Source organism: Heterodontus francisci, chromosome 11, assembly GCF_036365525.1.
Source record: "Heterodontus francisci isolate sHetFra1 chromosome 11, sHetFra1.hap1, whole genome shotgun sequence".
Taxonomy (NCBI): Eukaryota; Metazoa; Chordata; class Chondrichthyes; order Heterodontiformes; family Heterodontidae; genus Heterodontus; species Heterodontus francisci.
This window is the reverse complement of record NC_090381.1, coordinates 75,847,606-75,872,335: the sequence shown is the minus strand read 5'-3', so window position 1 is coordinate 75,872,335 and position 24,730 is coordinate 75,847,606. Positions and strand designations below refer to the sequence as shown.

The 24,730-nt window shown below is 45.1% G+C and overlaps 1 long non-coding RNA gene across 1 annotated transcript in view; it reads left to right on the top strand.

The window, feature by feature from the left end:
* LOC137374903 (uncharacterized) overlaps positions 1-24,567 on the top strand; it is a 107,151-nt gene extending 82,584 nt beyond the window's left edge. Inside the window, exons 3-4 of the long non-coding RNA XR_010975918.1 lie at positions 24,312-24,393; positions 24,514-24,567. This is a non-coding gene — a long non-coding RNA (uncharacterized lncRNA). The remainder of the gene's footprint in view (positions 1-24,311; positions 24,394-24,513) is intronic.
* The last annotated feature ends 163 nt before the right edge of the window (positions 24,568-24,730 follow it).

Here is a 24,730-nt window from a genome sequence, read left to right as displayed (position 1 = left end):
CACCTTTTTGAAGCAGGGAAAAGGTTTGCCGATCGATGTTTTAGAGGGTTGTGCACAGTCCATGACAGAGTGTATATGCATTTTTTTGTGTAATGAAGTAGTTAAATGGGGCAAATGGCTTTGCTTGTTCTGTGCTCTTTTATAAACAAGATCTTTCAATTTGGCAGACGGTAACCAATATTGGCAGTCTCAGTTTGTCTGCCAATAGCTAGGGGTGGAGAGACAGAGATATTTTAATAACAAAGTTGAATAAAGTTTAATATCCCTTCTGTTTACTAGTCTTTTAAACCTTCTCTGAAATTATAAACAACATTGAATGATCAGCCATTTTAAGGATATTAAATCAGCATGCTGATCATTGTTTTATGGAACTGGTATTCAACTGATTTCCTATGTTTACTACAATAGTGATTGAGTCACGAGTGATGCAGGTCTGGTCTCAAAATCATCTTCTATCATATGGATGTCATTAACTATAATCAATGCATCTGGTTAAGAAAATAGTGTCTATAAAACAAACCAGATATTTTATATGGTAGCTCGGGATTGAGCCTATAATTAGCTTTTACATCCATGCTGTTGTTTTTAAGTTATAATGCTCCATGAACTTTTAAAGCATGCACATGTAATTATTAATTCCATTATTTACCCCTGAAATAATCAAGAGTGCCAAGCCTGCTATACTCTCAGCACTACATGAACTGCTATGCCTGTGCTGGGACGAGGGAGCAGTACCCCAGGACATGCGCGATGCCAACATCATCACCCTCTATAAAAACAAAGGTGACCGCGGTGACTGCAACAACTACCGTGGAATCTCCCTGCTCAGCATAGTGGGGAAAGTCTTTGCTCGAGTCGCTCTGAACAGGCTCCAGAAGCTGGCCGAGCGCGTCTACCCTGAGGCACAGTGTGGCTTTCGTGCAGAGAGATCGACTATTGACATGCTGTTCTCCCTTCGTCAGATACAGGAGAAATGCCGTGAACAACAGATGCCCCTCTACATTGCTTTCATTGATCTCACCAAAGCCTTTGACCTCGTCAGCAGACGTGGTCTCTTCAGACTACTAGAAAAGATCGGATGTCCACCAAAGCTACTAAGTATCATCACCTCATTCCATGACAATATGAAAGGCACAATTCAACATGGTGGCTCCTCATCAGAGCCCTTTCCTATCCTGAGTGGTGTGAAACAGGGCTGTGTTCTCGCACCCACACTTTTTGGGATTTTCTTCTCCCTGCTGCTTTCACATGCGTTCAAATCCTCTGAAGAAGGAATTTTCCTCCACACAAGATCAGGGGGCAGGTTGTTCAACCTTGCCCGTCTAAGAGCGAAGTCCAAAGTACGGAAAGTCCTCATCAGAGAACTCCTCTTTGCTGACGATGCTGCTTTAACATCTCACACTGAAGAATGCCTGCAGAGTCTCATCGACAGGTTTGCGTCTGCCTGCAATGAATTTGGCCTAACCATCAGCCTCAAGAAAACGAACATCATGGGGCAGGATGTCAGAAATGCTCCATCCATCAATATTGGCGACCACGCTCTGGAAGTGGTTCAAGAGTTCACCTACCTAGGCTCAACTATCACCAGTAACCTGTCTCTAGATGCAGAAATCAACAAGCGCATGGGTAAGGCTTCCACTGCTATGTTCAGACTGGCCAAGAGAGTGTGGGAAAATGGCGCACTGACACGGAACACAAAAGTCCGAGTGTATCAGGCCTGTGTCCTCAGTACCTTGCTCTACGGCAGCGAGGCCTGGACAACGTATGCCAGCCAAGAGCGACGTCTCAATTCATTCCATCTTCGCTGCCTTCGGAGAATACTTGGCATCAGGTGGCAGGACTATATCTCCAACACAGAAGTCCTTGAAGCGGCCAACATCCCCAGCTTATACACACTACTGAGTCAGCGGCGCTTGAGATGGCTTGGCCATGTGAGCCGCATGGAAGATGGCAGGATCCCCAAAGACACATTGTACAGCGAGCTCGCCACTGGTATCAGACCCACCGGCCGTCCATGTCTCCGTTATAAAGACGTCTGCAAACGCGACATGAAATCGTGTGACATTGATCACAAGTCGTGGGAGTCAGTTGCCAGCATTCGCCAGAGCTGGCGGGCAGCCATAAAGACAGGGCTAAATTGTGGCGAGTCGAAGAGACTTAGTAGTTGGCAGGAAAAAAGACAGAGGCGCAAGGGGAGAGCCAACTGTGCAACAGCCCCAACAAACAAATTTCTCTGCAGCACCTGTGGAAGAGCCTGTCACTCCAGAATTGGCCTTTATAGCCACTCCAGGCGCTGCTTCACAAACCACTGACCACCTCCAGGCGCGTATCCATTGTCTCTCGAGATAAGGAGGCCCAAAAGAAAGAAAGAAGAAAGAATTTACAAATCACACTACAAAACTGGTTCCTCCCTCTCCCTGAAGTGGTTGGAGGATTAACCAAGACAGAATTGGCATTAGTGAAATACAAAAGAGGTGGGGATGGGGTAGGAATATGGGATTAATGTAGGATTAGTATAATGGGTGGTTTTTGGTCGGCACAGACTCGGTGGGCCGAAGGGCCTGTTTCAGTGCTGTATCTCTAAATAAAATAAAAATAAAAAACTCAGTCCCAATGGAAAAAATAAAATATCTAGAGATTGCAGAATTGGAGGTTCCCAACTTCTTCACAAATTCTAAACCCAATGGAGAGGTTTTTTTTCTTGTTTGTGTAATAATGATCCAAAGCAAATTAGAGAAATTGCAACATTCTATGTATTACAGTTTGTTCACATCAGCTTGGGGCGTGGGAGTAGGTGGCTGTCAGGCAAACAGCTGATATCTATACTTGAAGCAGTAAGGGTGTTTCCTTCGTGGGTGGAGAGGAGGGAGGAGGGATTTTCACTTGTTCTTTCAACAAATATCCAAGATAACAATTTTAAGTGTTTCCTAAGAATGGCTGTGATGTCTGATACAATTGGCTATTCTAATGACTTCAAAAACTGGATCAGGTTTGTAAAGCATCACCACTATTTTCTGATGATGTTGCATTTTCCCTATTAAGCCCAATCTGTAACTTGATGGTAATATATATGAGTATCAAATACAGCAATGTATAACATCACAAACGAAAGTCTAAAAATTAGTAGAATTAATGGAAGTAAAATCCAGTTCTACTGACAATTTAAATTTTTCATATCTGTTCATTGAAATGTAGGTTTGTGCAAGAACCCTATCACTTAGCAGTTGTGAGTTTCTGTAATCTCCTTCTGCTCTGCACAATTCACAATCCTTCTTTAGAATGTGGGTAATTGAATTAGAGTTCTTCTGCTCTTTGACCTATGTTGTAATCCATGTTGTAAGATTCCTTAAATTAATATATGTTTGGCACCATGCTTGCAATGTGATTGAGGTAGATTTTTTTCCTCAGTCCTTATCTCAAAAAATGGAATGGATCCCTGCAGCAACTAAGCTTTCCCACACTCCGGGCTGAACTTTACTGGCCCCTCAACGCCACGGGTTGTGGCGCGGGGGCCTGTAAAATGTTGCGGGGAGAGGTCCACCTCGACCCGCGATGTTGAGAAGGGTCCCCGCATATTACCAGCGGCGGGGGGACCTTGGTGCGGCCCCCACGCTCCCCCCCACCACCCCCGCCGCCTGGTGGGCGGTCCTTCATCTGCATATTTAAATCAACAGTAATTATATTCAAATTAACTTACCTGCCATCCCACACCAATTTTACGGCCTCCGTTTGGCCTTCGTGTGTCCTCGGAACTCCACGCGGAGTTCTGAAGCGAGAACCTGGTGGGGAGGGGGGGAGTAATAAAAATTTCAGGGCGGGAGGGTGGAGGAGTGGGGAAATCAATTTTTATTGGATGTGGGGATGATTGGAATGGGTAATCGGTCAAATGTTATAAGTTTAGTGGATAAAGTTTGGGTAGGGAAAAAGGAATGTGTTGGTCATTTTGGTCATTGAAATGACCATGGGAGGGTTGGGGAAGGGCCATCCACATATTTTTTATTGTTTAATAAAAATTTCATACTGCTGCCCCTGCCCATTTAAAAATTTGAAGTAATTCTAAGGGCATAAAGCCCTTTAGAAATGGCGCCAGCGCCTGTGTGGTGGCGCCAGACACCGTTGCCAGGGACGCGGACGTCATCGGGGGTTGAATGAGCCCACTGAGTTTAAATGGCGCCGTCATGGAGCCCGAATAAAGTTCAGCCCTCCATGTTAGTTAGTTCTATTTTTGACTCGAGGTGGAAGAGGAGAAAGAGATTTCCAGCTGCATGCAGATGGTGTAATGTTAATGTTACATATAGGAGGAGGGAATAATTCCACCTGTAGTTCCACACAGCAAGTGGTTGGAGTACTGCTGATTCTATCTATCTATCTATCTATCTATCTATCTATCTATCTATCTATCTATCCATCTATCTTTTGTGAATTTTTAAAATAATGAAGAATATTTCACTGGTTGAAAAAAGCCTGTAAGTGTAATGCAGGAAGGAAAACTGCCAAGTGTATATAGAAAACATTTTTCTCTCTTACTAGAAACCTTTGCTCACCGTTACTCTAACTAAAAATTCTGAGAAACAATTGCAAAGTGGGATCTCCCAAGCTCATGGTAAGGAGTTTAGGGACACTATATAAGATCCATGTGATGCCTGTGTGTTTTAAAATTCCAGATGCTAACTGCACAAGGCTCAGCACAATAGAAAATGGTACACACCCAGCACACGTGCATAAATAAAACATCTCAGGCGTAGGATGCAAAATCTGAAATAGATTGACCAGATAGACATATTTTGGTGGAATTTAACATGGTTGTCTGTGAAAGTGATTTGCATATAGACAATTAAGAAATATGGAATAAATAAGTAGAAATAAACAGCTGAATGAACTTAAATATTTTAAGCTTAAATGTTTTGGGACCTTTTACTATGTTAAAGACACTATATAAATGCAAATAGTTGTTGCTGGGTGCGTAAACCACTTAGTTAAGTCCTGTGGAAACTCAAATCCACCACAATTACAATCCTGTGTAATGTTGCCTTTAATTGCTCAGAGTGCAATGGAATTAGAGCTGCAATTAACTGGAATATGCTGTAACTAAGCATTTTTAAAAATCAGAACAACTATTAATATGTTCCTCAAATGCAGTAATTAACACCCCACAACTAGTTAGCAACACTATTCCTTGTGGGAAAATAAACTGGAAAGTGGTCAAGTGAAACAACAGACCACAAGTTGTCACATGGCTACAACAGAAAGGAAGAATCTACTAATGTTGGAAATCTGACATAAAACAGAAAATAGTGGAAATACACAACAAACCTGTGAACATTTGAAAAAAGAAAATACAGGTTAGTGTTCCAGGCCATGACCCTTTGTCAAACAGAAACTGGAAGACAAGTGAGGCTCTTAATGGAACTGAACAGAAGGATTTGGTTTGGGGGGTGTGGGGGGAGGGTAAAATAGACTCAATGCTTCTTTATATCAATAGTAGTCACATGGCATCTGTTACTGCAGACTCTACCCTAAATGGAGAGATAAGCAATGATATTCACATGTGAAATGTTAGAAGCAGAATTTCTCTATCCTTCAGTTTCTGTAGAACACATTCTTTTCTAACTTCTATATGTGTTGTGGATCCTAAGTTCCATTTACAATGACTGAATTTGGATGCAGTCTCCTTCATGGAAACTGATGTGAAGAATCAATTCAATATACATGCCATATCCTGATCAACTGCTTTGGCTTTACCCAATCCATCCAATCTAAGAACTTCTTTCTACTATTAACCAAGTTTGAAAACATTTTTGGGGACCCACTGCAATTTGTATCTTATTTTCTCTCATTTTTTTCTTTAGTTGTCTTCATTTTTTCCTTGGATATTTAGAAATATTCAACTTGTGTTTTGAGTTCCTTCTAGCCTTGTTATTAAATAGGATAGATGAAATCTGAAAAGAAGAACAGAAATACTGGCCTGCATTTTCTTCTCCAACTTCTGCTTTTGCATCTGTGGTCAGGCTTTTTTGGCAGCTTCCCTGAGATATTGTCACCTGTGCTTGAGAGCTTACTGCTCGGAGGAGGTGACAAATGGCTGTTGCTACAGAATCAGCAATGCCTGCAGCAGCTTAAAAGGCCACATAATATCCCCAACTATCTCCATTTGATGCTGTAACCAATAAGAAACATTAGTTGCAACATCCCTCTCTTTTAAGTGCCTGCTGGGCTATTTTAAAGTTGTCACTGCTTTCCCATCATGTAGTAATGTATATTTGGAACATTTGTAACATTTGTACACAGGCATGATTAGTGGCTAATTTACTAAAGCAGTAATGATGGAAAATGGATGCAGAACATACTAATTTTAACCATTCTTCTGTGATGGCAGGACAGGTGATTTGTCACGGCTGCAGCATGTGGGAGCTCCTGGATGCCACTGTGATCCAGGGCAAACATGTCTGCAAAATGTTTGCGGCTTGAGGAGGTTCTTTCAGCTTGTTTAGATGAGAGTGGGGGATGCAGGGTGGATGAGCAACCTGACCATGGCACCATGGTACAGGAAGCCATTCAAGTGGGGGGAGCAAAAAGGAATGCTGTGGTAGTAGGGGACAGTATAGTTAGGGGGATTGACACTGTTCTCTGCAGCAAAGAGCGGGAAGGCTGTGTTGCCTGCCCGATGCCAGGGTTCGGGACATCTGCTCAGGGCTGGAGAGGAACATACAGTGCGAGGGGGAGGATCCAGTCATTGTGGTCCATGTAGATACTAGGCAGGACAAGGAAGGAGATTTTGCAAAGTCAGTATGAGGAGCTAGGCACCAAATTAAGAAGCAGAACCTCAAAGGTAATAATCTCTGATTATTATCTGAGCCACATGCAAGTTGGGGCAGGGCAAATAAAATTAGAGAAATTAATGCATCGGTCAAAGACTAGTGTGGCAGAAGTGGGTTCTGGTTCGTGGGACACTGGCACCAGTACTGGGGAAAGGTGCTGCGTTTGGTGTTCCATCGAGCCGCATAACTAGGGAAGTAGAGAGGGTTTTAAACTAAATAGTGGGGTCAAGGGATCAAATTTAGGAAGATGCGGTTAATCAAAGAGTAGAGACAAGGCAAGAGAGAAAGGTATTAATATGGGACATGATAAACAGACCATGACAGGAAGGGACAGAGAGTTCAAATCTAAGAGGAAATCAGCAGTCAAGGCTAGATGTTACAAAAATAATAAAAGGACAAAATTCAAGGCTCTGTATCTGAATGCAGCAAGTAATTAGGAAAGCTAATAGAATGTTATTGTTTATTGCGAGGGGAATTGAATACAAAAGTAGGGAGGTTATGCTTCAGTTATACAGGGCATTAGTGAGACCACATATGGAGTATTGTGTACAATATTGGTCTCCTTATTTAAGGAAGGATGTAAATGTGTTGGAAGCAGTTCAGAGAAGGTTTACTAGACTAATACCTGGAATGAGCGGGTTGTCTTATGAGGAAAGATTGGACAGGCTAGGCTTGTATCCGCTGGAGTTCAGAAGCGTAAGAGGCGACTTGATTGACATATAAGATCCTGAGGGGTCTTGACAGGGTGGATGTGGAAAGGATGTTTCCCCTTGTGGGAGAATCTAGAACCAGGGGTCACTATTTAAAAATAAGGGTCACGTATTTAAGACAGAGATGATGAGAAATTTTTCCTCTCAGAGGGTTGTGAGTCTTTGGAATGCTGTTCCTCAAAAGGCAGTGGAAGCAGAGTCTTTAAATATTTTTAAGGCAGAGGTAGATAGTTTCCTGATAAGCAAGGGGGTGGAAGATTATCGGGGGTAGGCGGGAATGTGGAGTCGAGGTTACAATCAGATCAGCCATGATCTTGTTGAATGGCAGAGCAGGCTCGAGGGGCCTACTCCTGCTCCTAATTTGTATGTTCACATATTCGTATGTATCCATGATCTTCTAAGATGTTGATTTTAGCATTTTATGGCATTCTGCAGCATCACTTTCCACCTGGTAGTTTATAGCAGTTACCAATTAATAATTTGCTGACCTGATTACTCAGTTGAGCTAAGCCAGCTTGGCTCAGTGGTTGAACTCTTACTCCAGAATTAGAAAATAGTGGTTTCCAGCTCTACTCAAGGCTTTAAGTACACACGCCAGGCTGAGGGAGTACCATATAGCTGAAAGTTGGATCCTTTACAATTACCATGGTAGGCTCATGGTTATGTTCCTAGGATATAGAAATATAGGAGCATGGAACCAGAGTGGGTCAATCAGCCTTTAGAGCTGCTCTGCTATTCAATTCAATCATGGCTGATCTGTACTTCAACTCTATTTACCCACATTTGCTCCATGTACCTTGATACCTATATCTGATTTAAAAATCTGCCGATCTCAGCCCTGAAAGCTCCGATTGCACCCGTATCCACAGTCTTTTGGGGGAGAGAAATTTTATTATGCTTTGTGTGTAAATGTGCTTCCTGATTTCTCTCCTGAAAGGCCTAGCTCTAATATTAAGATTATGTCCTTTTGTTCTTGATTCCTACATCAGAGGACATAGTTTCCCTATATCGTTCCAATTTAATCCTTTTAACATTTTAAGAATTGCAATAAGATCAGCGCTCAATCTTCTATACTCAAGAGAATACAAGCCATGTTTATGCAACCTGTCTTCATAATTTAAGAGCGCATGCCCTGGAGGTTGGGAGTTAAAATCCTATAATGGCATGTTGCGAAACTGAATTTAATAAAGCTGATAATGGTGGGCTAGCGCTAGACAAGCTGTTCGATTGTTATACAAACCCAACTGGTTTACTAATTTCTTTCTGGGAAGGGAGCTGGCTACCTTAAACTCGTGCGATATTTTAACTCACAGACGTCGTCTGCAGTTTCCCATCTGAAACCAGTAGGGAGTGACAGCTGGTTGGCAAAAGCATCAAATCGAGAACCCAAGGAACAGTTTCCAGAACACAGAAAAGTGACAGGGAGGATGTCTGGGAGTTCCTTGTGGTCGAAGGATGGTGGGGCAGGAAAGGTCTACATTTTCCTTGTGGAACCGAGTGGAGCATTCTTACTTCTCCTAGCCTCACAAAGAAAATCAAAAAGCACTTAGCTACTTAGAACAGCTATAATGCTTAGTGAGCCTGGCTTTGAATTTCTTTTATTCATTCTTGGAGTGTGAGTGCCGTTGGCAAAGCCAGCATTTATTACTGTCACGAAGACCCCACCTGCCAATGAGGCATATTAATTTCGTCATATGAACATTAATTTTAAACTGTGGCTGGAAGGAAGAGATGACGTGTCTAAAGAGATCAGCAGTGGCTGGAAAACATTTGCATACTAAGAGACAGTGCCTGGAGACAATAGAACAGTTCCCTGATCCAATTAACCCAAATGGATTTTGATCACCAGACATTGAATGTGTAAGAAAGCCAGCATTCCAGAGTGTCTGCTAAGATGGAGAATCCACAAACGCAGGAGTTTGTTAAGACAGCTAGTCACATGACTAATCTGCTGGGCCAGGTTTTGTTTGAACTGCTCACAGCACAGTTTTGGGTCAGATTGCAACTGAATTTTGAAGAAGAGAGCCTCTCTCCTGGCTATCTCTCTCTCTCTCTCTCTCTCTCATGAATCTCCGGATCCACTGAAGTCATTTAAACCTCAAGAGAGAAAAGACTCCTACATCAAAACAAGTTTTAAAGCATGCACTGGGCCCCAACGAAACAGCAAGACTTACCAGCAATCAAAGTCTCTACATCGAACTCAAAGGACTGTAAATAAATGCCAGCTATTGCCTCAAACTTTTCCTCTTTGTTCTTTCTACTTTTCTGTCTCTATCTGCGTGTGTGTTAATCGCGTATGCATGCTAGCGTGGTCGCATTGTGTATTCGTAGTCGTTAACCGAATTAGAGTTTAAGGTTCATAAATTTCTTGCTTAATTCTAAGAAAACTTATCTGGTTGATTTCTTTGCCTTACAATTGGAGAGCAGTGAACAAGTATTCACTGAGGGCGAGCTAAAAATACGGTGTTTTTAAAATAACCCTGTTAGAGTCAAATCAGCCAAACGCTGAGAGGGAACCCCTAGACCCCTTTCTCACCTGGTAGTAACAGTTACTCATCCCTAATTGCCCTTGAGAAGTTGGTGGTGAGCCACTGTCTTGAACCATTGCAATCTATCTGGGTGCAGGTACACCCACATTGCTGTTAGGGAGTGAGTTCCAGGATTTTGACCCAGCGACAGTGAAGGAACAGCGATATAGTTCCAAGTCAGGATGCTGTTTGACTTGGAGGGGAACTTGCAGGTGGTGGTGTTCTCATGTGTCTGTTGCCTTTGTCCTTCTAGGTGGCAGAGTTCGCGGGTTTGGAAGGTACTGTCGAAGGAGCCTTGGTGAGTTGCTGCAGTGCATCTTGTAGATGGTACACACTGCTGCCACTGTGCATTGGTGGTGAAGGAAGTGAATGTTTAAGGTGCTGGATGGGGTGCCAATCAAATGGGGTGCTTTGACTGGATGGTGTGGAGCTTCTTGAGTGTTGTTGGAGCTGCACTCATCCAGCTGAATGGAGAGTATTCCATCACACTCCTGACTTGTGCCTTGTCGATGCTGGACAGGCACTGGGGAGTCAGGAGGACAGTTACTTGCCGCAGAATTCCCAGTCTCTGACCTACTCATGTTGCCACAGCATTTATGTGGCTGGTCCAGTTCAGTTTCTGGTCAATGGTAACCCACAGAATGTTGATGGTGGGGATTCTGCAATGCTAATGCCATTGAATGTCAAGGGGAGATGGTTAGATTCTCTCTTATTGGAGTTGGTCTTTGCCTGAAACGTACGGGATGTATGTAACTTGCCACTGAATGTTGTCCTGGTCTTGCTGCATTTGGGCACAGTCTGCTTCAGTATCTGAGGAGTTGTGAATGGTTTTGAACAGTGTACAAGCATGAGCAAACAGCCCCACTTTGACTTTATGTTGGAGGGAAGGCCATTGATGAAGCCACTGAGAATGGTTGGGCCTAGGACACTGTACTATGAAACTACTGTAGTGATGTCCTCAGGCTGAGATGATTGGCCTCCAAAAACCACAACCATCTTCCTTTGTGCTAGGTATGACTCCAACCAAAGGAGAGTTTTCCCCCGATTCACATTGACTTCAATTTTACCAGGGATCCTTGATTCCACACTCAGTCAAATGTTGCCTTGATGTCAAAGGCAGTCATTCTCACCTCAACTCTGGAATTCAGCTCTTTTATCCATGTTCGAACCAAGGCTGTAATGAGGTCAGTAGCTGAGTGGCTCTGGCGGAACCCAAACTGAGCATGGGTGTGCAGGTTGTTGCTGAATAAGTGCTGCATGACAGCACTGTCAACGACACATTCCATTACTTTGCTGATGATCGAGAGTAGACTGATGGGGCAGCATTGGCCGGATTGGATTTGTCCTGCTTTTTATGGACAGAACATACCTCGGCAATTTTCTACATTGTTGGGTAGACGCCAGTATTGTAGCTGCACTGGAACAGCTTGGCTAGGGGCGCGGCAAGTTCTGGAGCATGAGTCTTCAGTACTACAGTTGGGATATTATCAGGGCCCATAGCCTTTACTGTATCCAGTGCCTTCAGTCATTTCTTCATATCACATGGAATTAATCGAATTGTCTGAATAGTAGCATCTATGATGGTGGGGACCTCAGAAGAAGACCGAGATGGAACATCCACTTGGCACTTGGGGCTAAAGATAGTTACAAGTGCTTAATCCTTGTCTTTTGCAATGATGTGCTAGCCTCCCCCATCATGTGCTGGGCTCCCCCATATACCCCAGTAGTCTGCTTCTCCTGCACCAGTCCAAATCTGCACTTGAAACTAGCAAATGAGCTAACCTGGAAAAACGGGCACAAAATGCCATTTCCATTTAAATCTGTCTAAATTCCATTATGACCCACTTGGGTCTAAACTGCACCTGTATCAGAAAAGCTAGGCTCTTGACTCTCTATGGTTAAAGATTCAGAAAAGCAGCAAGATTGACCAAGACAAGAGTACCTTGTTATTTAGATTTTAGATTTAGATATACAGCACTGAAACAGGCCCTTCGGCCCACCGAGTCTATGCTGACCATTAACCACCCATTTATACTAATCCTACACTAATCCCATATTCCTACCACATCCTCACCTGTTCCTATATTCCCCTACCACCTACCTATACTAGGGGCAATTTATAATGGCCAATTTACCTATCAACCTCCAAGTCTTTGGCTGTGGGAGGAAACCGGAGCACCCGGAGGAAACCCACGTAGACACAGGGAGAACTTGCAAACTCCACACAGGCAGTACCCAGAATTGAACCCGGGTCACTGGAGCTGTGAGGCTGCGGTGCTAACCACTGCGCCACTGTGCTGCCCTACCACTGCGCCACTGTGATTTTGTGATTCCTCTCACACAATGCTCTTAAATTATTTTTCTCACAGTAGAAAAAACAATGATTAACAACAATGTTAACTGTATTACAATGTTCCATGTATCTTTTAATTATTTCCAAGTCAGTCATGTCTGGAGGTTCACAATTACTGTTAAAACGTACACTTTAAATGTAACACCAAATTATATAGCGCTTGTGGTATAATCCACATGCAACATGCAGACCATGTAACTGAGTCTTATTTCTATAAAACTATCTCTGTTTGTGAAAATTCTGTTTTCTCACATGCTTCAGTTTCACTATGTAATTACATTTCGATCTGACACGTGCCTCAGTTGTATTATCCTTCCAGTTTCCTCTTGCACTGCAGACTGACCTCCACATACTCGTGCTGTGCAGTGTGTGTGCTGCTTGCTTATCTGCTTCTCAAATAACGGAGATGTGGGTGGAGCATGTGCTGCCTATCTGTAAACAGACTATAAAGATATATTGAGATATATGAAAAATTTAGTCACCAGCACATCATGATTAGTTTCATCTCTAAGAACTACTCACAACAACTTCAATTGCTGTTTGAAACTGGTAGCATTTTTTACCTCTTCAAGTACAGCCCTTTGTGTAGTATTGAAACACAATGTATTTTGTTTAGTTCTCAAGAGCAATTTGAAGTCAACAAAAACATGTTCTTATTCTAAGTAAAAAAGATAAGAACTTGCATTTATAGGGCAGAATTTTGTGCAGCCAGAAGGGGCAGGTTGGGAGGCGGAGAGGGACATAAAATTGGGGTGGGATGCACTCACCCAGAAACCCGATGTCATGACGTTGGTTCTGGATTTTGTCAGCGGTAGGAAAGCTCCAAGGCAGTGTTGCCACTATGATGCAGCGAGACATCAATTGGATCAGGTACTTACCATGCATTTGCATGAACCTCACTCCAATTTTCTCGACGGTTGGGGTTTCGAATTTAGTGAAAGGTGCACAGGGATCACATGCCTTTTAATGCCTTCCTGGTTAAAGGTGGCAGTACCGAGGTGAGGCCTCAGTGCCTCCTTGGGAAGGCAGCCATGGAGACTGTTGGATGAATGCGGGAAGCACCGGCCATTGCCCGATAGCGGTGCTGGCCTCACAGCAAGGGTGGGCACGGAGGGGTGCTGCCCCATGGCAAGGGTGGGCTCTGTCTTAGGTGGTAGGCTCTCTGCAAGGGTGGGCACTGAGGGGCATTAACATATGTTCAGAGTGGAGTGGTAAGGGGATGGTTCCAAAGGCAAGGTTCTCTTTCCAAGGACAGCACACAGGAGGGGGAGAGACTAGCTGGAATGGGTCTCATACACCCTGTAGACCCCCACTCTGCAGAGCAGAGTCTCAGAGGGAGGCAGAGCCAGGAGAGTCATAGCAACTGGCCACACCAAGAAGGGCCTATCCGTCGCAGAGAGTGCAATGGACTCGCCTCAACTACCTGCAAATGTCAGAGTCGCAGTGTCAGAGAAGATTACAGCTCTCCAGGGAGGCTGTCACTGACTTATGCACCATGCTGCAGGATGAGCTGTGACCCATGGGCTTCGGTAGACACCCAATGTCTATGGCCTTGAAGATCACGGTGGCACTCAACTTTTACATGTCCGGCTCTTTCCAGGGATCCACTGGGGAAATGTGTAGGTCTCCCAGGCAGCAGTCCACCGCTGCATCAAGGAGGTGACCAATGCCTTGTTCAAGAGGGCCGGCGACTATGTGCACTACCAGAGCAACCCTGACAATCAGGCAGAAAGGGCCATCGACTTCAGAGGCATCGTTGGATTCCCCCAGGAACAGGGTGTCATTGACTGCACACATGTGGCTATCAAGGCTCCCACAGAACAGTCAGCAGCCTTCATCAACAGAAAGGGTTTCCATTCCATCAACATCCAACTGGTCTGCGACCACCAAAAGCGTATCCTGCAGATGTGTGCCCACTTCCTGGGAAGCTGCCACAACGCCTACATACTTCGACAGTCCCAGGTACCATAGCTTTTCAGGACCTGACTTGCCTTCAGGAATGGATTCTAGGGAACAAGGGCTACCCATTGAAGACATGGCTACTCACACCTGTGAGAAACCCTCAACCAGCAGCAGAGGAGAGGTACGATATCGGGTCCACCGGAGCTACCATTGAGCAGGCCATTGGGCTGCTGAAGATGAGATTCCAGTGCCTCGATCTAAAGGCCTGCTCGGGTCTGCAACTGAAACCCAACCAGAGCCCGACATAAGCACATCTGACCTGAGCCCGACCCGGCCTGAGTTCTTTGATTTTGTCCCGCGCCCGACCCGACCACCAGAATGAAGTTGATTATATTAAGGAGGTTGTGTTCTACCTTGGATGGAATCACTCACTGCAGACTAGTGCGGACTCTGCGGAGTCCGGATGCACGTTTCACTTCTAGACGTCCTGGCTGTCACTGTGTCCGACCCAGCCCGACCTGACCCGAGCCTGAATGCCGGACCCGGAAGAGTGACCCGACCCGAACCCGACACACGTCGTCAGGCCCGGTTGGGTTCGGGTCGGGTATCCATGCTCTACCTCGATCTATCCATTGCAGTATGTCCCATGCGGGTCTCACATATCATGGTGGTCTGCTGTGCTCTGCACAATCTAACACTGCAGAGGGGGGAGGCCTTGCATCAAGAGGACATGATGATTGCCACTCCTCATCTGTTGAGGAGGATGTGGAGGAGGCTGCCAAGCAGGCAACGCAGGATGATGAAACCCTTGCACCGGAGGCGAAGGCCATTGAGAGGCGTGCATGAGAGGCTCGGGACAATCTCATATATACCTAGTTCCTGCCACCACAATGCCCGTTTCAAGTGAACTCAAAAATGACTCACCTCTATATATTCCACCTGTCGTCTCCTTCCTATTGCATCATCGCCTACTGCCAAGGTTCATCATGCGCTTTGACACAGCTGAGAACATAAAAACATAAGAAATAGGAGCACGAGTGACCAAATGTGGCCAGGCCCTACACTGGAAGCCCAATGAGGGAACACGGATGAAGGTGTCACCTGATAAGGCAGCAAGGAAAGCATGTGAGATTTTCAACAATGAAATTGACCTCCATTTATTAAAACCTTTGCAACATCCAATAACAAGACCAAGTTCTGTACACCCGTGAAACCCCCAAGTGTGTCTTCACACGCTTTCATGAGCTTCTACAATGTGCTCCCCCTACACTGGCAACTGAGGTGAAGGCAGGCTGTTGAATGCTCTATCCCATGGTCTTGGATGACCTCAGCAGGGCTCCGGCTAGCTGAGGGGTTTCTGTGCAGGTGCAGGAGCCTCCACAGTCATTGAAGCTACAGGAGCTGGTGTTACTGGCAGAGGGGCTGAGGGGTCACTGCCCACAGGGGAGCCTCCAGATGTGGAGGGCAACTTCTCCTCTCTTCCAAGGCTCACTTGAACCTTCCAGCTAACCAGAGAAGGTCGAGGAGCAGATGAAGACGCTAGGCACCTTGTTCCCATCATGGACAAGATGAGGGAGTGCAGGTTTGTGCACATTTCTGAGATCGGGCTCCCCAAGAGAGTCACCAACCTCTCGATGAAGGAAGCCATGTGCTCACAAGCTTGAGACATGGCAGCACTCATGGCATGGATGGATTCCTTCATCACGCACTCATGGCTACGCATAGGCTCTGGCAAGTCCACCACGTGTTCTCTTACGTCTCGCTGCAACTCCAGAATGTTCTGTGCTGCTGACACCAGTGGCTTGTTATCAGCCTGGGGTTCAGCATGGGCCTGGCCACCCACAGTTCTCCCACTGTCAGTGGCCTTGTTTATCACAGCCTCCATCAGCCGCTCGGATGTGTATGCGGTGCGCTCACCAGCTTGTGACCCAGAATCTAAGCCTGAGCGCATACCCACTGATGTGTGAGTTTCTGCATTGATGGACAATGCAGGGGAACGATGGGATGGTGCATCCTCTGAGGATTCCTCCTACTCGTTGGAGGAGGACAACAAGATTACACCAATGCTAGCAGACGAGCATCCCTCTGAGGGGGCACAACCTGCATGAGAGAATACAAATACTTAGGGATAATAATGCATAGATCTGCCCATGCCAACCATGCGTGATGTGGATGTCTAGAAGGGGAGTGGTGCACACTTGACCACAAAGCCTCCTCACTCTCTTGGGTGGACACTCCAGTCTCTACATCTGCTATTGAATGGCTGCCCTGGGAGCCTGCTAGTTTCCGGGCCTCCTCCTCTGCCGGGATCCCATCTCCAGTCTGCGGCCTCTTGTGGCCCTTTTCTCTTGTGAGCGGAAAGACATACATAGTCAGCCCATGCAGGAAGACCAGCAGGACCCTTACCCTGGTGGCAGCACTTCGGCCCCTGATGGGAGCTTCCAAATGCCTTTTCCTCATGTCCGCTCTCAAGGGATGTGTTGGGGTGGGGCGGTGGTAATCTCGGACAGAAGGCAGGCTGTCGTGGAGATGCAGCCATGCATCTGACAGGATCTCCTGCTGCCTTAGCCCCTTGCTGGCGTCTTTGCAGCCACTCCCTCCCCATGCTGCACGCACTCCCACCTTGACACATGCAAGCCCCAAAGAGGACAGCAGTATAGAGGACTCACCTTGGTGGAACAAAGGGAGTCATTGACCCACTTGTGGCACTGGACTGAGGTTCGCTGGGTGACTCCCTAGCTGCTGACCTCCTCTGCGATCTCCATCCAGGCTTGCTTGGTCAGGCGGGAGAGTCTCATCCTGCCATCCCTTGGGAAGAGGACCTCCTGATTTTCCCTTCCAGCCTGGAGGAGAATCTGCAGGAGGGATTACTAATCTGTGGGGCCACCCAGTGTCTTCCCCTGGACATGGCCCTTGTTGGCTCCCATTCAGCTCCTAGTATTATGAGGCCTCAGTCTGGATGTGAACAAACGAACATACGAATTAGGAGCAGGAGTAGGCCATTTGGCCTCTCGAGCCTGCTCCGCCATTCAATAAGGTCATGGCTGAACTGATTACTCCACATTACCACCTACCCCCAAAAACCTTTCACCCCCTTGCTTGTCAAGAATCTATCTACCTCTGCCTTAAACATATTCAAAGACTCTGCTTCCACCACCTTTTGAGGAAGAGAGTTCCAAAGACTCTCAACCCTCTGAGAGAAAACATTTCTCATTATCTCTGTCTTAAATGGGCGACTCCTTATTTTTAAATAGTGACCCCTAGTGCTAGATTCTCCCACAAGGGGAAACATCCCTTCCACATCCACCCTGTCAAGACCCCTCAGGATCTTATATGTTTCAAACAAGTCGCCTCCTACTCTTCTAAATTCCAGCGGATACAAGCCTAGCCTATCCAATCTTTCCTCATAAGATAGCCTGCCCATTCCAGGTATCAGTCTAGTAAACCTTCACTGAACTGCAGCAGCAAAGGGTCTCTAGAGTCAGGTGAGTCACAGAGGGTCAGCAGCACAGGGTCTCCAAAGGAAATTTAGTCACGGGGGTCAGCAGGACACCAGCACAGGGCCTCCAGAGGCTGGTGAGTCACAGAGAGTCAAGAGCACAGGGTCTCCAAAGGGAATTGAGTCACAGAAGGTCAGCAGCGCACCAGCAGAAGAGTAGAAAGGCAAAGCAGCAGCAAACTCACTAACTGAAGCAGCAGTATAAGCAGGGCTTTAAATATGGCACAGCACCTGCATTCCTGTCAGCTGACGGTACCATTGGCACCTCGTTGCCCAGCCCCATCCTCCAATAGGATAGGCCCTCACCTCATGATTTCAAGTATGTCGTGTGGCAATGGTACCTACTTCCAGTGTGGCTGCCGGGACCCTAGATGGGCTGACAAAATTCAGCCCTTATAGTGCCTATTGTGACCTCAGGACATCCCAAATTGCTTTAGCCAATGTAATACTTTTGAAGTGTCGTCACTGCTATAATATAGGAAATATGACAGCCAATTTGCACATAGCAGGGTTCCATAAATCAGCAATGTGATAATGGCTAGATAACCTGTTTTAGTGAATTCACTTTTGCAATTAATTGAACTTCAATTAATCCAGTATAATATACATTTATAAGCCTACGTCTGAAATTTACCAGGAAGAGCAAACTTTATTTAGTAGCTGAGTTATTCTTTATTTATAATGTCAACTAAAAGCCAGAGTAGACTCGATAGCTGTGTGAATCTGAATCACAATAACTGACCTGTGCTTGATTAACTTTGGTCCTGGCTTAAAGATCTTAGAGGCAGGCTTTCTCCCAGTCCCACCTCAGAAGCAGCATAGCATAAATATTTAATGTATTTTCTGAATTAATTGCTGCAGTGTCTTCCAAATTTAATTTACGAATCTGATGTGACAGTGTTACCCATGACATACCTCATTTTCAAAGTGAGCGATTTAAATGTGTTGCCCCAGAAATTGGTAAATGATTTAGGACCTTAAAGGCTCTAAAGTTCCTGGGTTCCTGATGTGTGATCCAAATTGCCACAGGGCAATTCTGCCCATTGAATCTAAGGATGCTGATTCCCTCAGAAATCCCAAATCAGCTACTTTGCATAATGCTGGGCAGCACAGGGGAATGAATCCTGGCAGCAGTCGGCCCAACATGCTGGGGGTGGGGGCGTGGGTACTGGTGGGGGTGGGGAAACATTCAAGGGGGCATAACTTCTTCATTTAAAGGGATGAACATTTTTAGGGGATGAGCAGGCTGGTAAGAGGGAATGCAAAGTCAACTGTAAGGGATGGATAGAGGCAAGCATTGAAATTTTATGAGGCTGATATAGAAGTGTTGCTGTCAGAAACCAGAGAAAGAAGGGATGCTATTGTTCGAATCACTGGGAGAAAGATGTCAAATACAGAAGCATGCTTCATGTAGAAGGAGGTGACTGTGGGTGTGTGAGTGGGATCTCCATATCCATATCTCCATATCCTCAAGGGTCCCTTAAAATGATGATCTCACTCAGTCAGCAAAGATAAGCAAGTAATCAGTTAAATACCACAAAAGCTTACAGAGAGGAATATGGGTGTTCCCAGCTCTAATATTCACAAAATGACTGCTCCTCTTGTTCACATCAAAATAATTTATAACTTAACTTTATGGGGTTTCTTCTGCTGCACCCTCAGTAAAAATAGCTAGAGTTATTTTCACCTACTTCTTGCAACCAGCAAACCTTTCCCTAATTTGGAGCTGGGTGACTGCACTGCATTTAATTGGCATCAGTGCTTTTACTGGATGATGGTCTTCAGCCCTAAATAAGATTACCTTCCTTTGGTGCACTTCCAGTACCAGGAAGTCCGATTCTTCAGTATCAAGGAGATGTGTTGCTCACATATCTCTTTGGTGCCATTGTAAAGAATGTATCCACTTTTCTGCCCCTACCACTTGCCCTTTAACGGTATCCTGCAGCCCTTTGTGAGCTGCTATTTCCCTGGGCAAGTGTGCTACAGGTCAAGTTCACTGGGCAAACATTGGTCTGCCAATTTAAATAAAGGGGAGGGACTCCTTTCACAAAGTTTAGCATGGTCTGCCCTCTGAGCTGCTATCTCAGCTGCACAATGTGATAAGCAGATCAATCCCATTGTTGCCATTCTCACAAAATCATTTGAGACCCAAAATAGTCTTTATACTATTTTCATTTTACACTCTTTTAATCCTGATTCGAATCTTTGCTGCCCAGGATATTTATATGCTCAACCTTTCCAGGTGTTGCAGGTGTCTCTTTACCTCACAGCCAATGAAGGTTAATTTGAGTATTTTCACGCAGCATTAAGTGAATTACCACATGTTCTTTGAGTGAGAAATGGAATCAATCCTTCAGGCCATCCTATGACGACCACCTTTTTGGATCCTTTAAACTCTATTGGCTCTATTGCATGACAAAAAGTTAATTGCCTTCAGCATGAAAGATCTCAACTAATGCTACCCTCAGCTCAAGTCACACTGAAGTGTGTTTAACTGCCATAGTTTGTCTTGAACCTACTAAGCATAGCTGTTGTTGGGTAGTTTTTTATTTAACACTGCATCACTGTCAATAATTCCTGCTTGAAATCAGAGCACTAAACTGTTGTTTACAGTGCAGCTTACTAATGGTCACACTGCAGAAGCAGCTAAGAAAACTTAAATCAAATTAGAATATTATTCCACAATACAATAAATGGCGAACACTGAGGAAGTTACATATATTCAGTGTTCAACAGAAGCTTTGTTTGTTTTTTCTGATGTTATCTGAAGCCAAAGATCGATGAATATACTGTCTATGTTTCACGTAATCCAATAACTTTTCAATAGCACTAGCCAAGATTATTCTTCATGTGAAGACATCTGGTTTTCTTTTTTTCTTCCTTTCAGGTGTCAAGGAATGCAAGCTCCAGCAGCTGATGGGGACTAATGCCCCTCCAGATCCTTCTTCCCCTTCACTTCCCTCTGACCCCACCCCTTCTGATCTGACCCCTTGCCGTGTATTTACTATACTCTCTGACGCTGAACATTCTGTACTCAGCAAAGGTCTCAGTTTTATCCCCTTACACCCCCACCTCAATGAATTTCGCACTTGGCATGACGTTGAGCTCTTCTTCCTTCGCCTCCACCTCCGGGCTCACTCCTTTGACCAGGAGTCCTCCCCCCGATCAGCAGACCCATTCACCTGCCTCCAGCATTCGCCCACTACCTGGACCCCTCCATCTGGCGTCTTGCCTGCGCTTGATCTTTTCATTGAAAACCGTCGGCGAGACATTGGTCATCTCAATTTCTCTGCCCCCCTTACTCATTCTAACCTGTGCCCCTCTGAACTTGAGGCACTCCGTTCTCTCAGGTCTAACCCCGACATGGTCATCAAACCTGCAGACAAGGGTGGTGCTGTTGTTGTATGGTGTACCGACCTCTACCTTGCAGAGGCTCAGCGCCAACTCTCAGACACTTCTTCCTGCCTCCCTTGGGACCATGACCCCACCACCGAACATGAAGCTACTGTCCACAGGACAGTCACTGACCTCATCTCTTCTGGAGATCTTCCCTCTACAACTTCCAACCCCAGACAGCCCACTTCTACCTCCTTCCCAAAATCCACAAACAGGACTGTCAGCCTGCTCCTGCCCCACTGAACTTATTTCTTCCTATCTTGACTCTATCTTTTCTCCGCTGGTCCAGTCTCTTCCCATCTACATCCATGACTCTTCTGACGCCCTACGTTATTTTGACAATTTCCAGTTTCCTGGCCCCAAACGCCTCCTCTTCACTATGGACAGCCAATCTCTCTACATCTCCATCCCCCACCAGGACGGTTTGAGGGCTCTCTGCTTCTTCCTTGAACAGAGGTCCGACCAGTCCCCATCCACCACCATCCTCCTCCACCTGGCTGAACCTGTTCACACATTGAACAACTTCTCCTTCAACTCCACTCGCTTCCTTCAAGTAAAAGGTGTTGCTATGGGTACCCGCATGGGTCCTAGTTATGCCTGTCTTTTTGTGGGATATGTCGAACATTCCTTGTTCCAGTCCTACTCAGGCCCCCTTCCCCAACTCTTTTTCCGGTATATTAATGACTGTATCGGTGCCGTTTCCTGCTCCCACCCCGAACTGGAAAACTTTATCAACTTTGCTTCTAATTTCCACCCTTCTCTCACCTTTACATGGTCCATCTCCGACACTTCCCTTCCCTTCCTCGACTTTTCTATCTCCATTTCTGGGGATAGGCTGTCTCCTAATATCTATTATAAGCCCACTGACTCCCACAGCTACCTTGACTACACTTCTTCACAACCTGCCTCCTGTAAGGACTCCATTCCATTCTCCCAGTTTCTCCGTCTCCAACGCATCTGCTCTGATGATGCGACTTTCCATGACAGCGCTTCTGATATGTCTTCCTTTTTCCTCAACCGAGGATTCCCCCCCCCCCCCCCCACCATTGTGGTTGACAGGGCCCTCAACCGTGTCCGGCCCATTTCCCGCACCTCTACCCTCACCCCTTCCCCTCCCTCCCAGAACTGCGACATGGTTCCCCTTGTCCTCACTTTCAACCCCATCAGCCTCCAAATCCAAAGGATCATCCTCCGCCATTTCTGCCACCTCCAATGTGATGCCACTAACAAATTCATCTTCCCCTCCCTTCCCCTGTCAGCATTCCAAAGGGATCATTCCCTCTGCGACACCCTGGTCCACTCCTCCATTACCCCTACCACCTCTTCCCCTTCCCATGGCACCTTCCCCTGCAATCGCAGGAGGTGTAATACCTGCCCATTTACCTCCTCTCTCCTCACTATCCCAGGCCCCAAACACTCCTTTCAGGTGAAGCAGTGATTTACTTGTACTTCTTTCAATGTAGTATACTGTATTCACTGCTCACAATGTGGTCTCCTCTACATTGGGGAGACCAAACGCAGACTTGGTGACTGCTTTGCGGAACACCTCCGCTCAGTCCACAAGCAGGACCCCTAGCTTCCGGTTGCTTGCCATTTCAACACTCCCACCTGCTCTCAAGCTCACATCTCTGTACTGGGATTGCTGCAGTGTTCCAGTGAACATCACTGCAAGCTCGAGGAACGGCATCTCATTTACCGATTAGGCACACTACAGCCTGCCAGACTGAACATTGAGTTCAATAATTTCAGAGCATGACGGGCCCCCCATTTTACTTTTATCTTTAGTTATTTTTTCTTTTTTCTTTTTTTATATATGTATTTTTTGTGTTTCTTTTATTTTATTTCATCTTAGTTTGTTCAGTTTGCTTACCCACTTTTTTTCATGTTTGTACTTGCGGCTGTTCAATTTAACACCCTATCTGTACTAATGCTTTGTCTTTTAACACACCATTAACATAGTGTTTGCTTTTGCTCCACGACCTTCTGGTCAGCTATTCTGTGACCTTGTCCTATCTACACCTTCTCCTTTGTTATCGCTTGCCCCACCCCCGCTTTACTTACTTATAACCTTTCACATTTCTAACATTTGCCAGTTCTGAAGAAGGTCACTGACCTGAAATGTTAACTCTGCTTCTCTCTCCACAGATGCTGCCAGACCTGCTGAGTATTTCCAGCATTTCTTGTTTTTATTTCTGGTTTTCTTTACTCTGATTAACAGTCACCATGGCCAAAGATAGTGGTTATTGATAATTTAACAGTGATGCTAAAAAATGAACCTTGAATCAAAAGAAAAACACCAAGCAGCACCATCTTAAAATGTAGGACTTCTGTATAGGCTTTTCACTATTTGGAAAGATGCCCCATGTGCACCACCCCTCAGTGACATACTCTATATGTAGCAAGCAATCTTGTGACAATATATATGAATATGAGAAAATATAATGATTTAATTAATATTCATTGCTGAGAGGATTTTTAAAATTTTCTCCTGTTTTCACTTGTAGATGGTGGCTCTTTTTGGATCTGATTCAATGAGCCCATTTATACAGAATGGGTTTACTACTTCATTGCACCTAGCTCAGGAAATCTTTCCTTCATGGTTTCCCTTTCTCCTCACTGGCTATTTTCAACTGATGTCTCCGCATGTGCACTTCCAGTAGGGGTTACTGTCTAGAAATCAGGAGCTGATTTTTTAATCTTTCTTAGCCCAGAGGCACAGAACTGAGACATGATTGTCAAGTGTAACTAGGAACCACTGTATGACGTTACTCCAGGTAGTATATTCCTTCATTAACTATCAAGTTGCTATAATGTTGACCTCTATTTCATTTTCTAATTAAACATCTGGGCATGAAGTGCATATGATCCCATTTAGGTAATGAATGCTTTGTGACTTTCAGAACAATGTGTTTGGATACTCTTAAACACTTCTTTTGAATAATTTTCAGTGAATTTCTAAACTGAGTGGAACTCCAGAACGGTAAAGGATTTACTTGCACTTTTTTTTCTTATTTTGGTGCAAAATTGTTTATTTCAGGGAATTAAACAGAAATCAAGCAGTCACCACTGCATAGTTTTGTAACTGATATTTTCATTTTGTTGCAGAACCAATTGAATTACTGCTGCATCACTTTCCTGAGTATCCAATCCCTTCCAGCAGCCTGGCCATTATTTCAAGGATGTAGAGGTCAGTGATTAGTTCCAGATTATTACCAATGACCAAAAAAGAATAATTTTAGGCATCTATGCTCTGTTAGTATACACAAGCCAGAAAAAAATGAAAAATATTTAAATCTTGTTTTTAAAGAATACCACAATAACGAATATCAACATTAAGAGATGCTGGCCTGGAAACTGGATCGAGTCCAGATTGAGGGCTGCTGCACGTGTCTAATAAGGTCGGTGGCAGGGCGGCAGCAAATTTGTTTTCCAGCCTCATGAGGAGTGAACCGGTAAGCTGCTTACGCCATTGGTGGCCTCAGTGACAGTTCACCAATCATAGGGTGGCAAAGCAAGGACAGTTG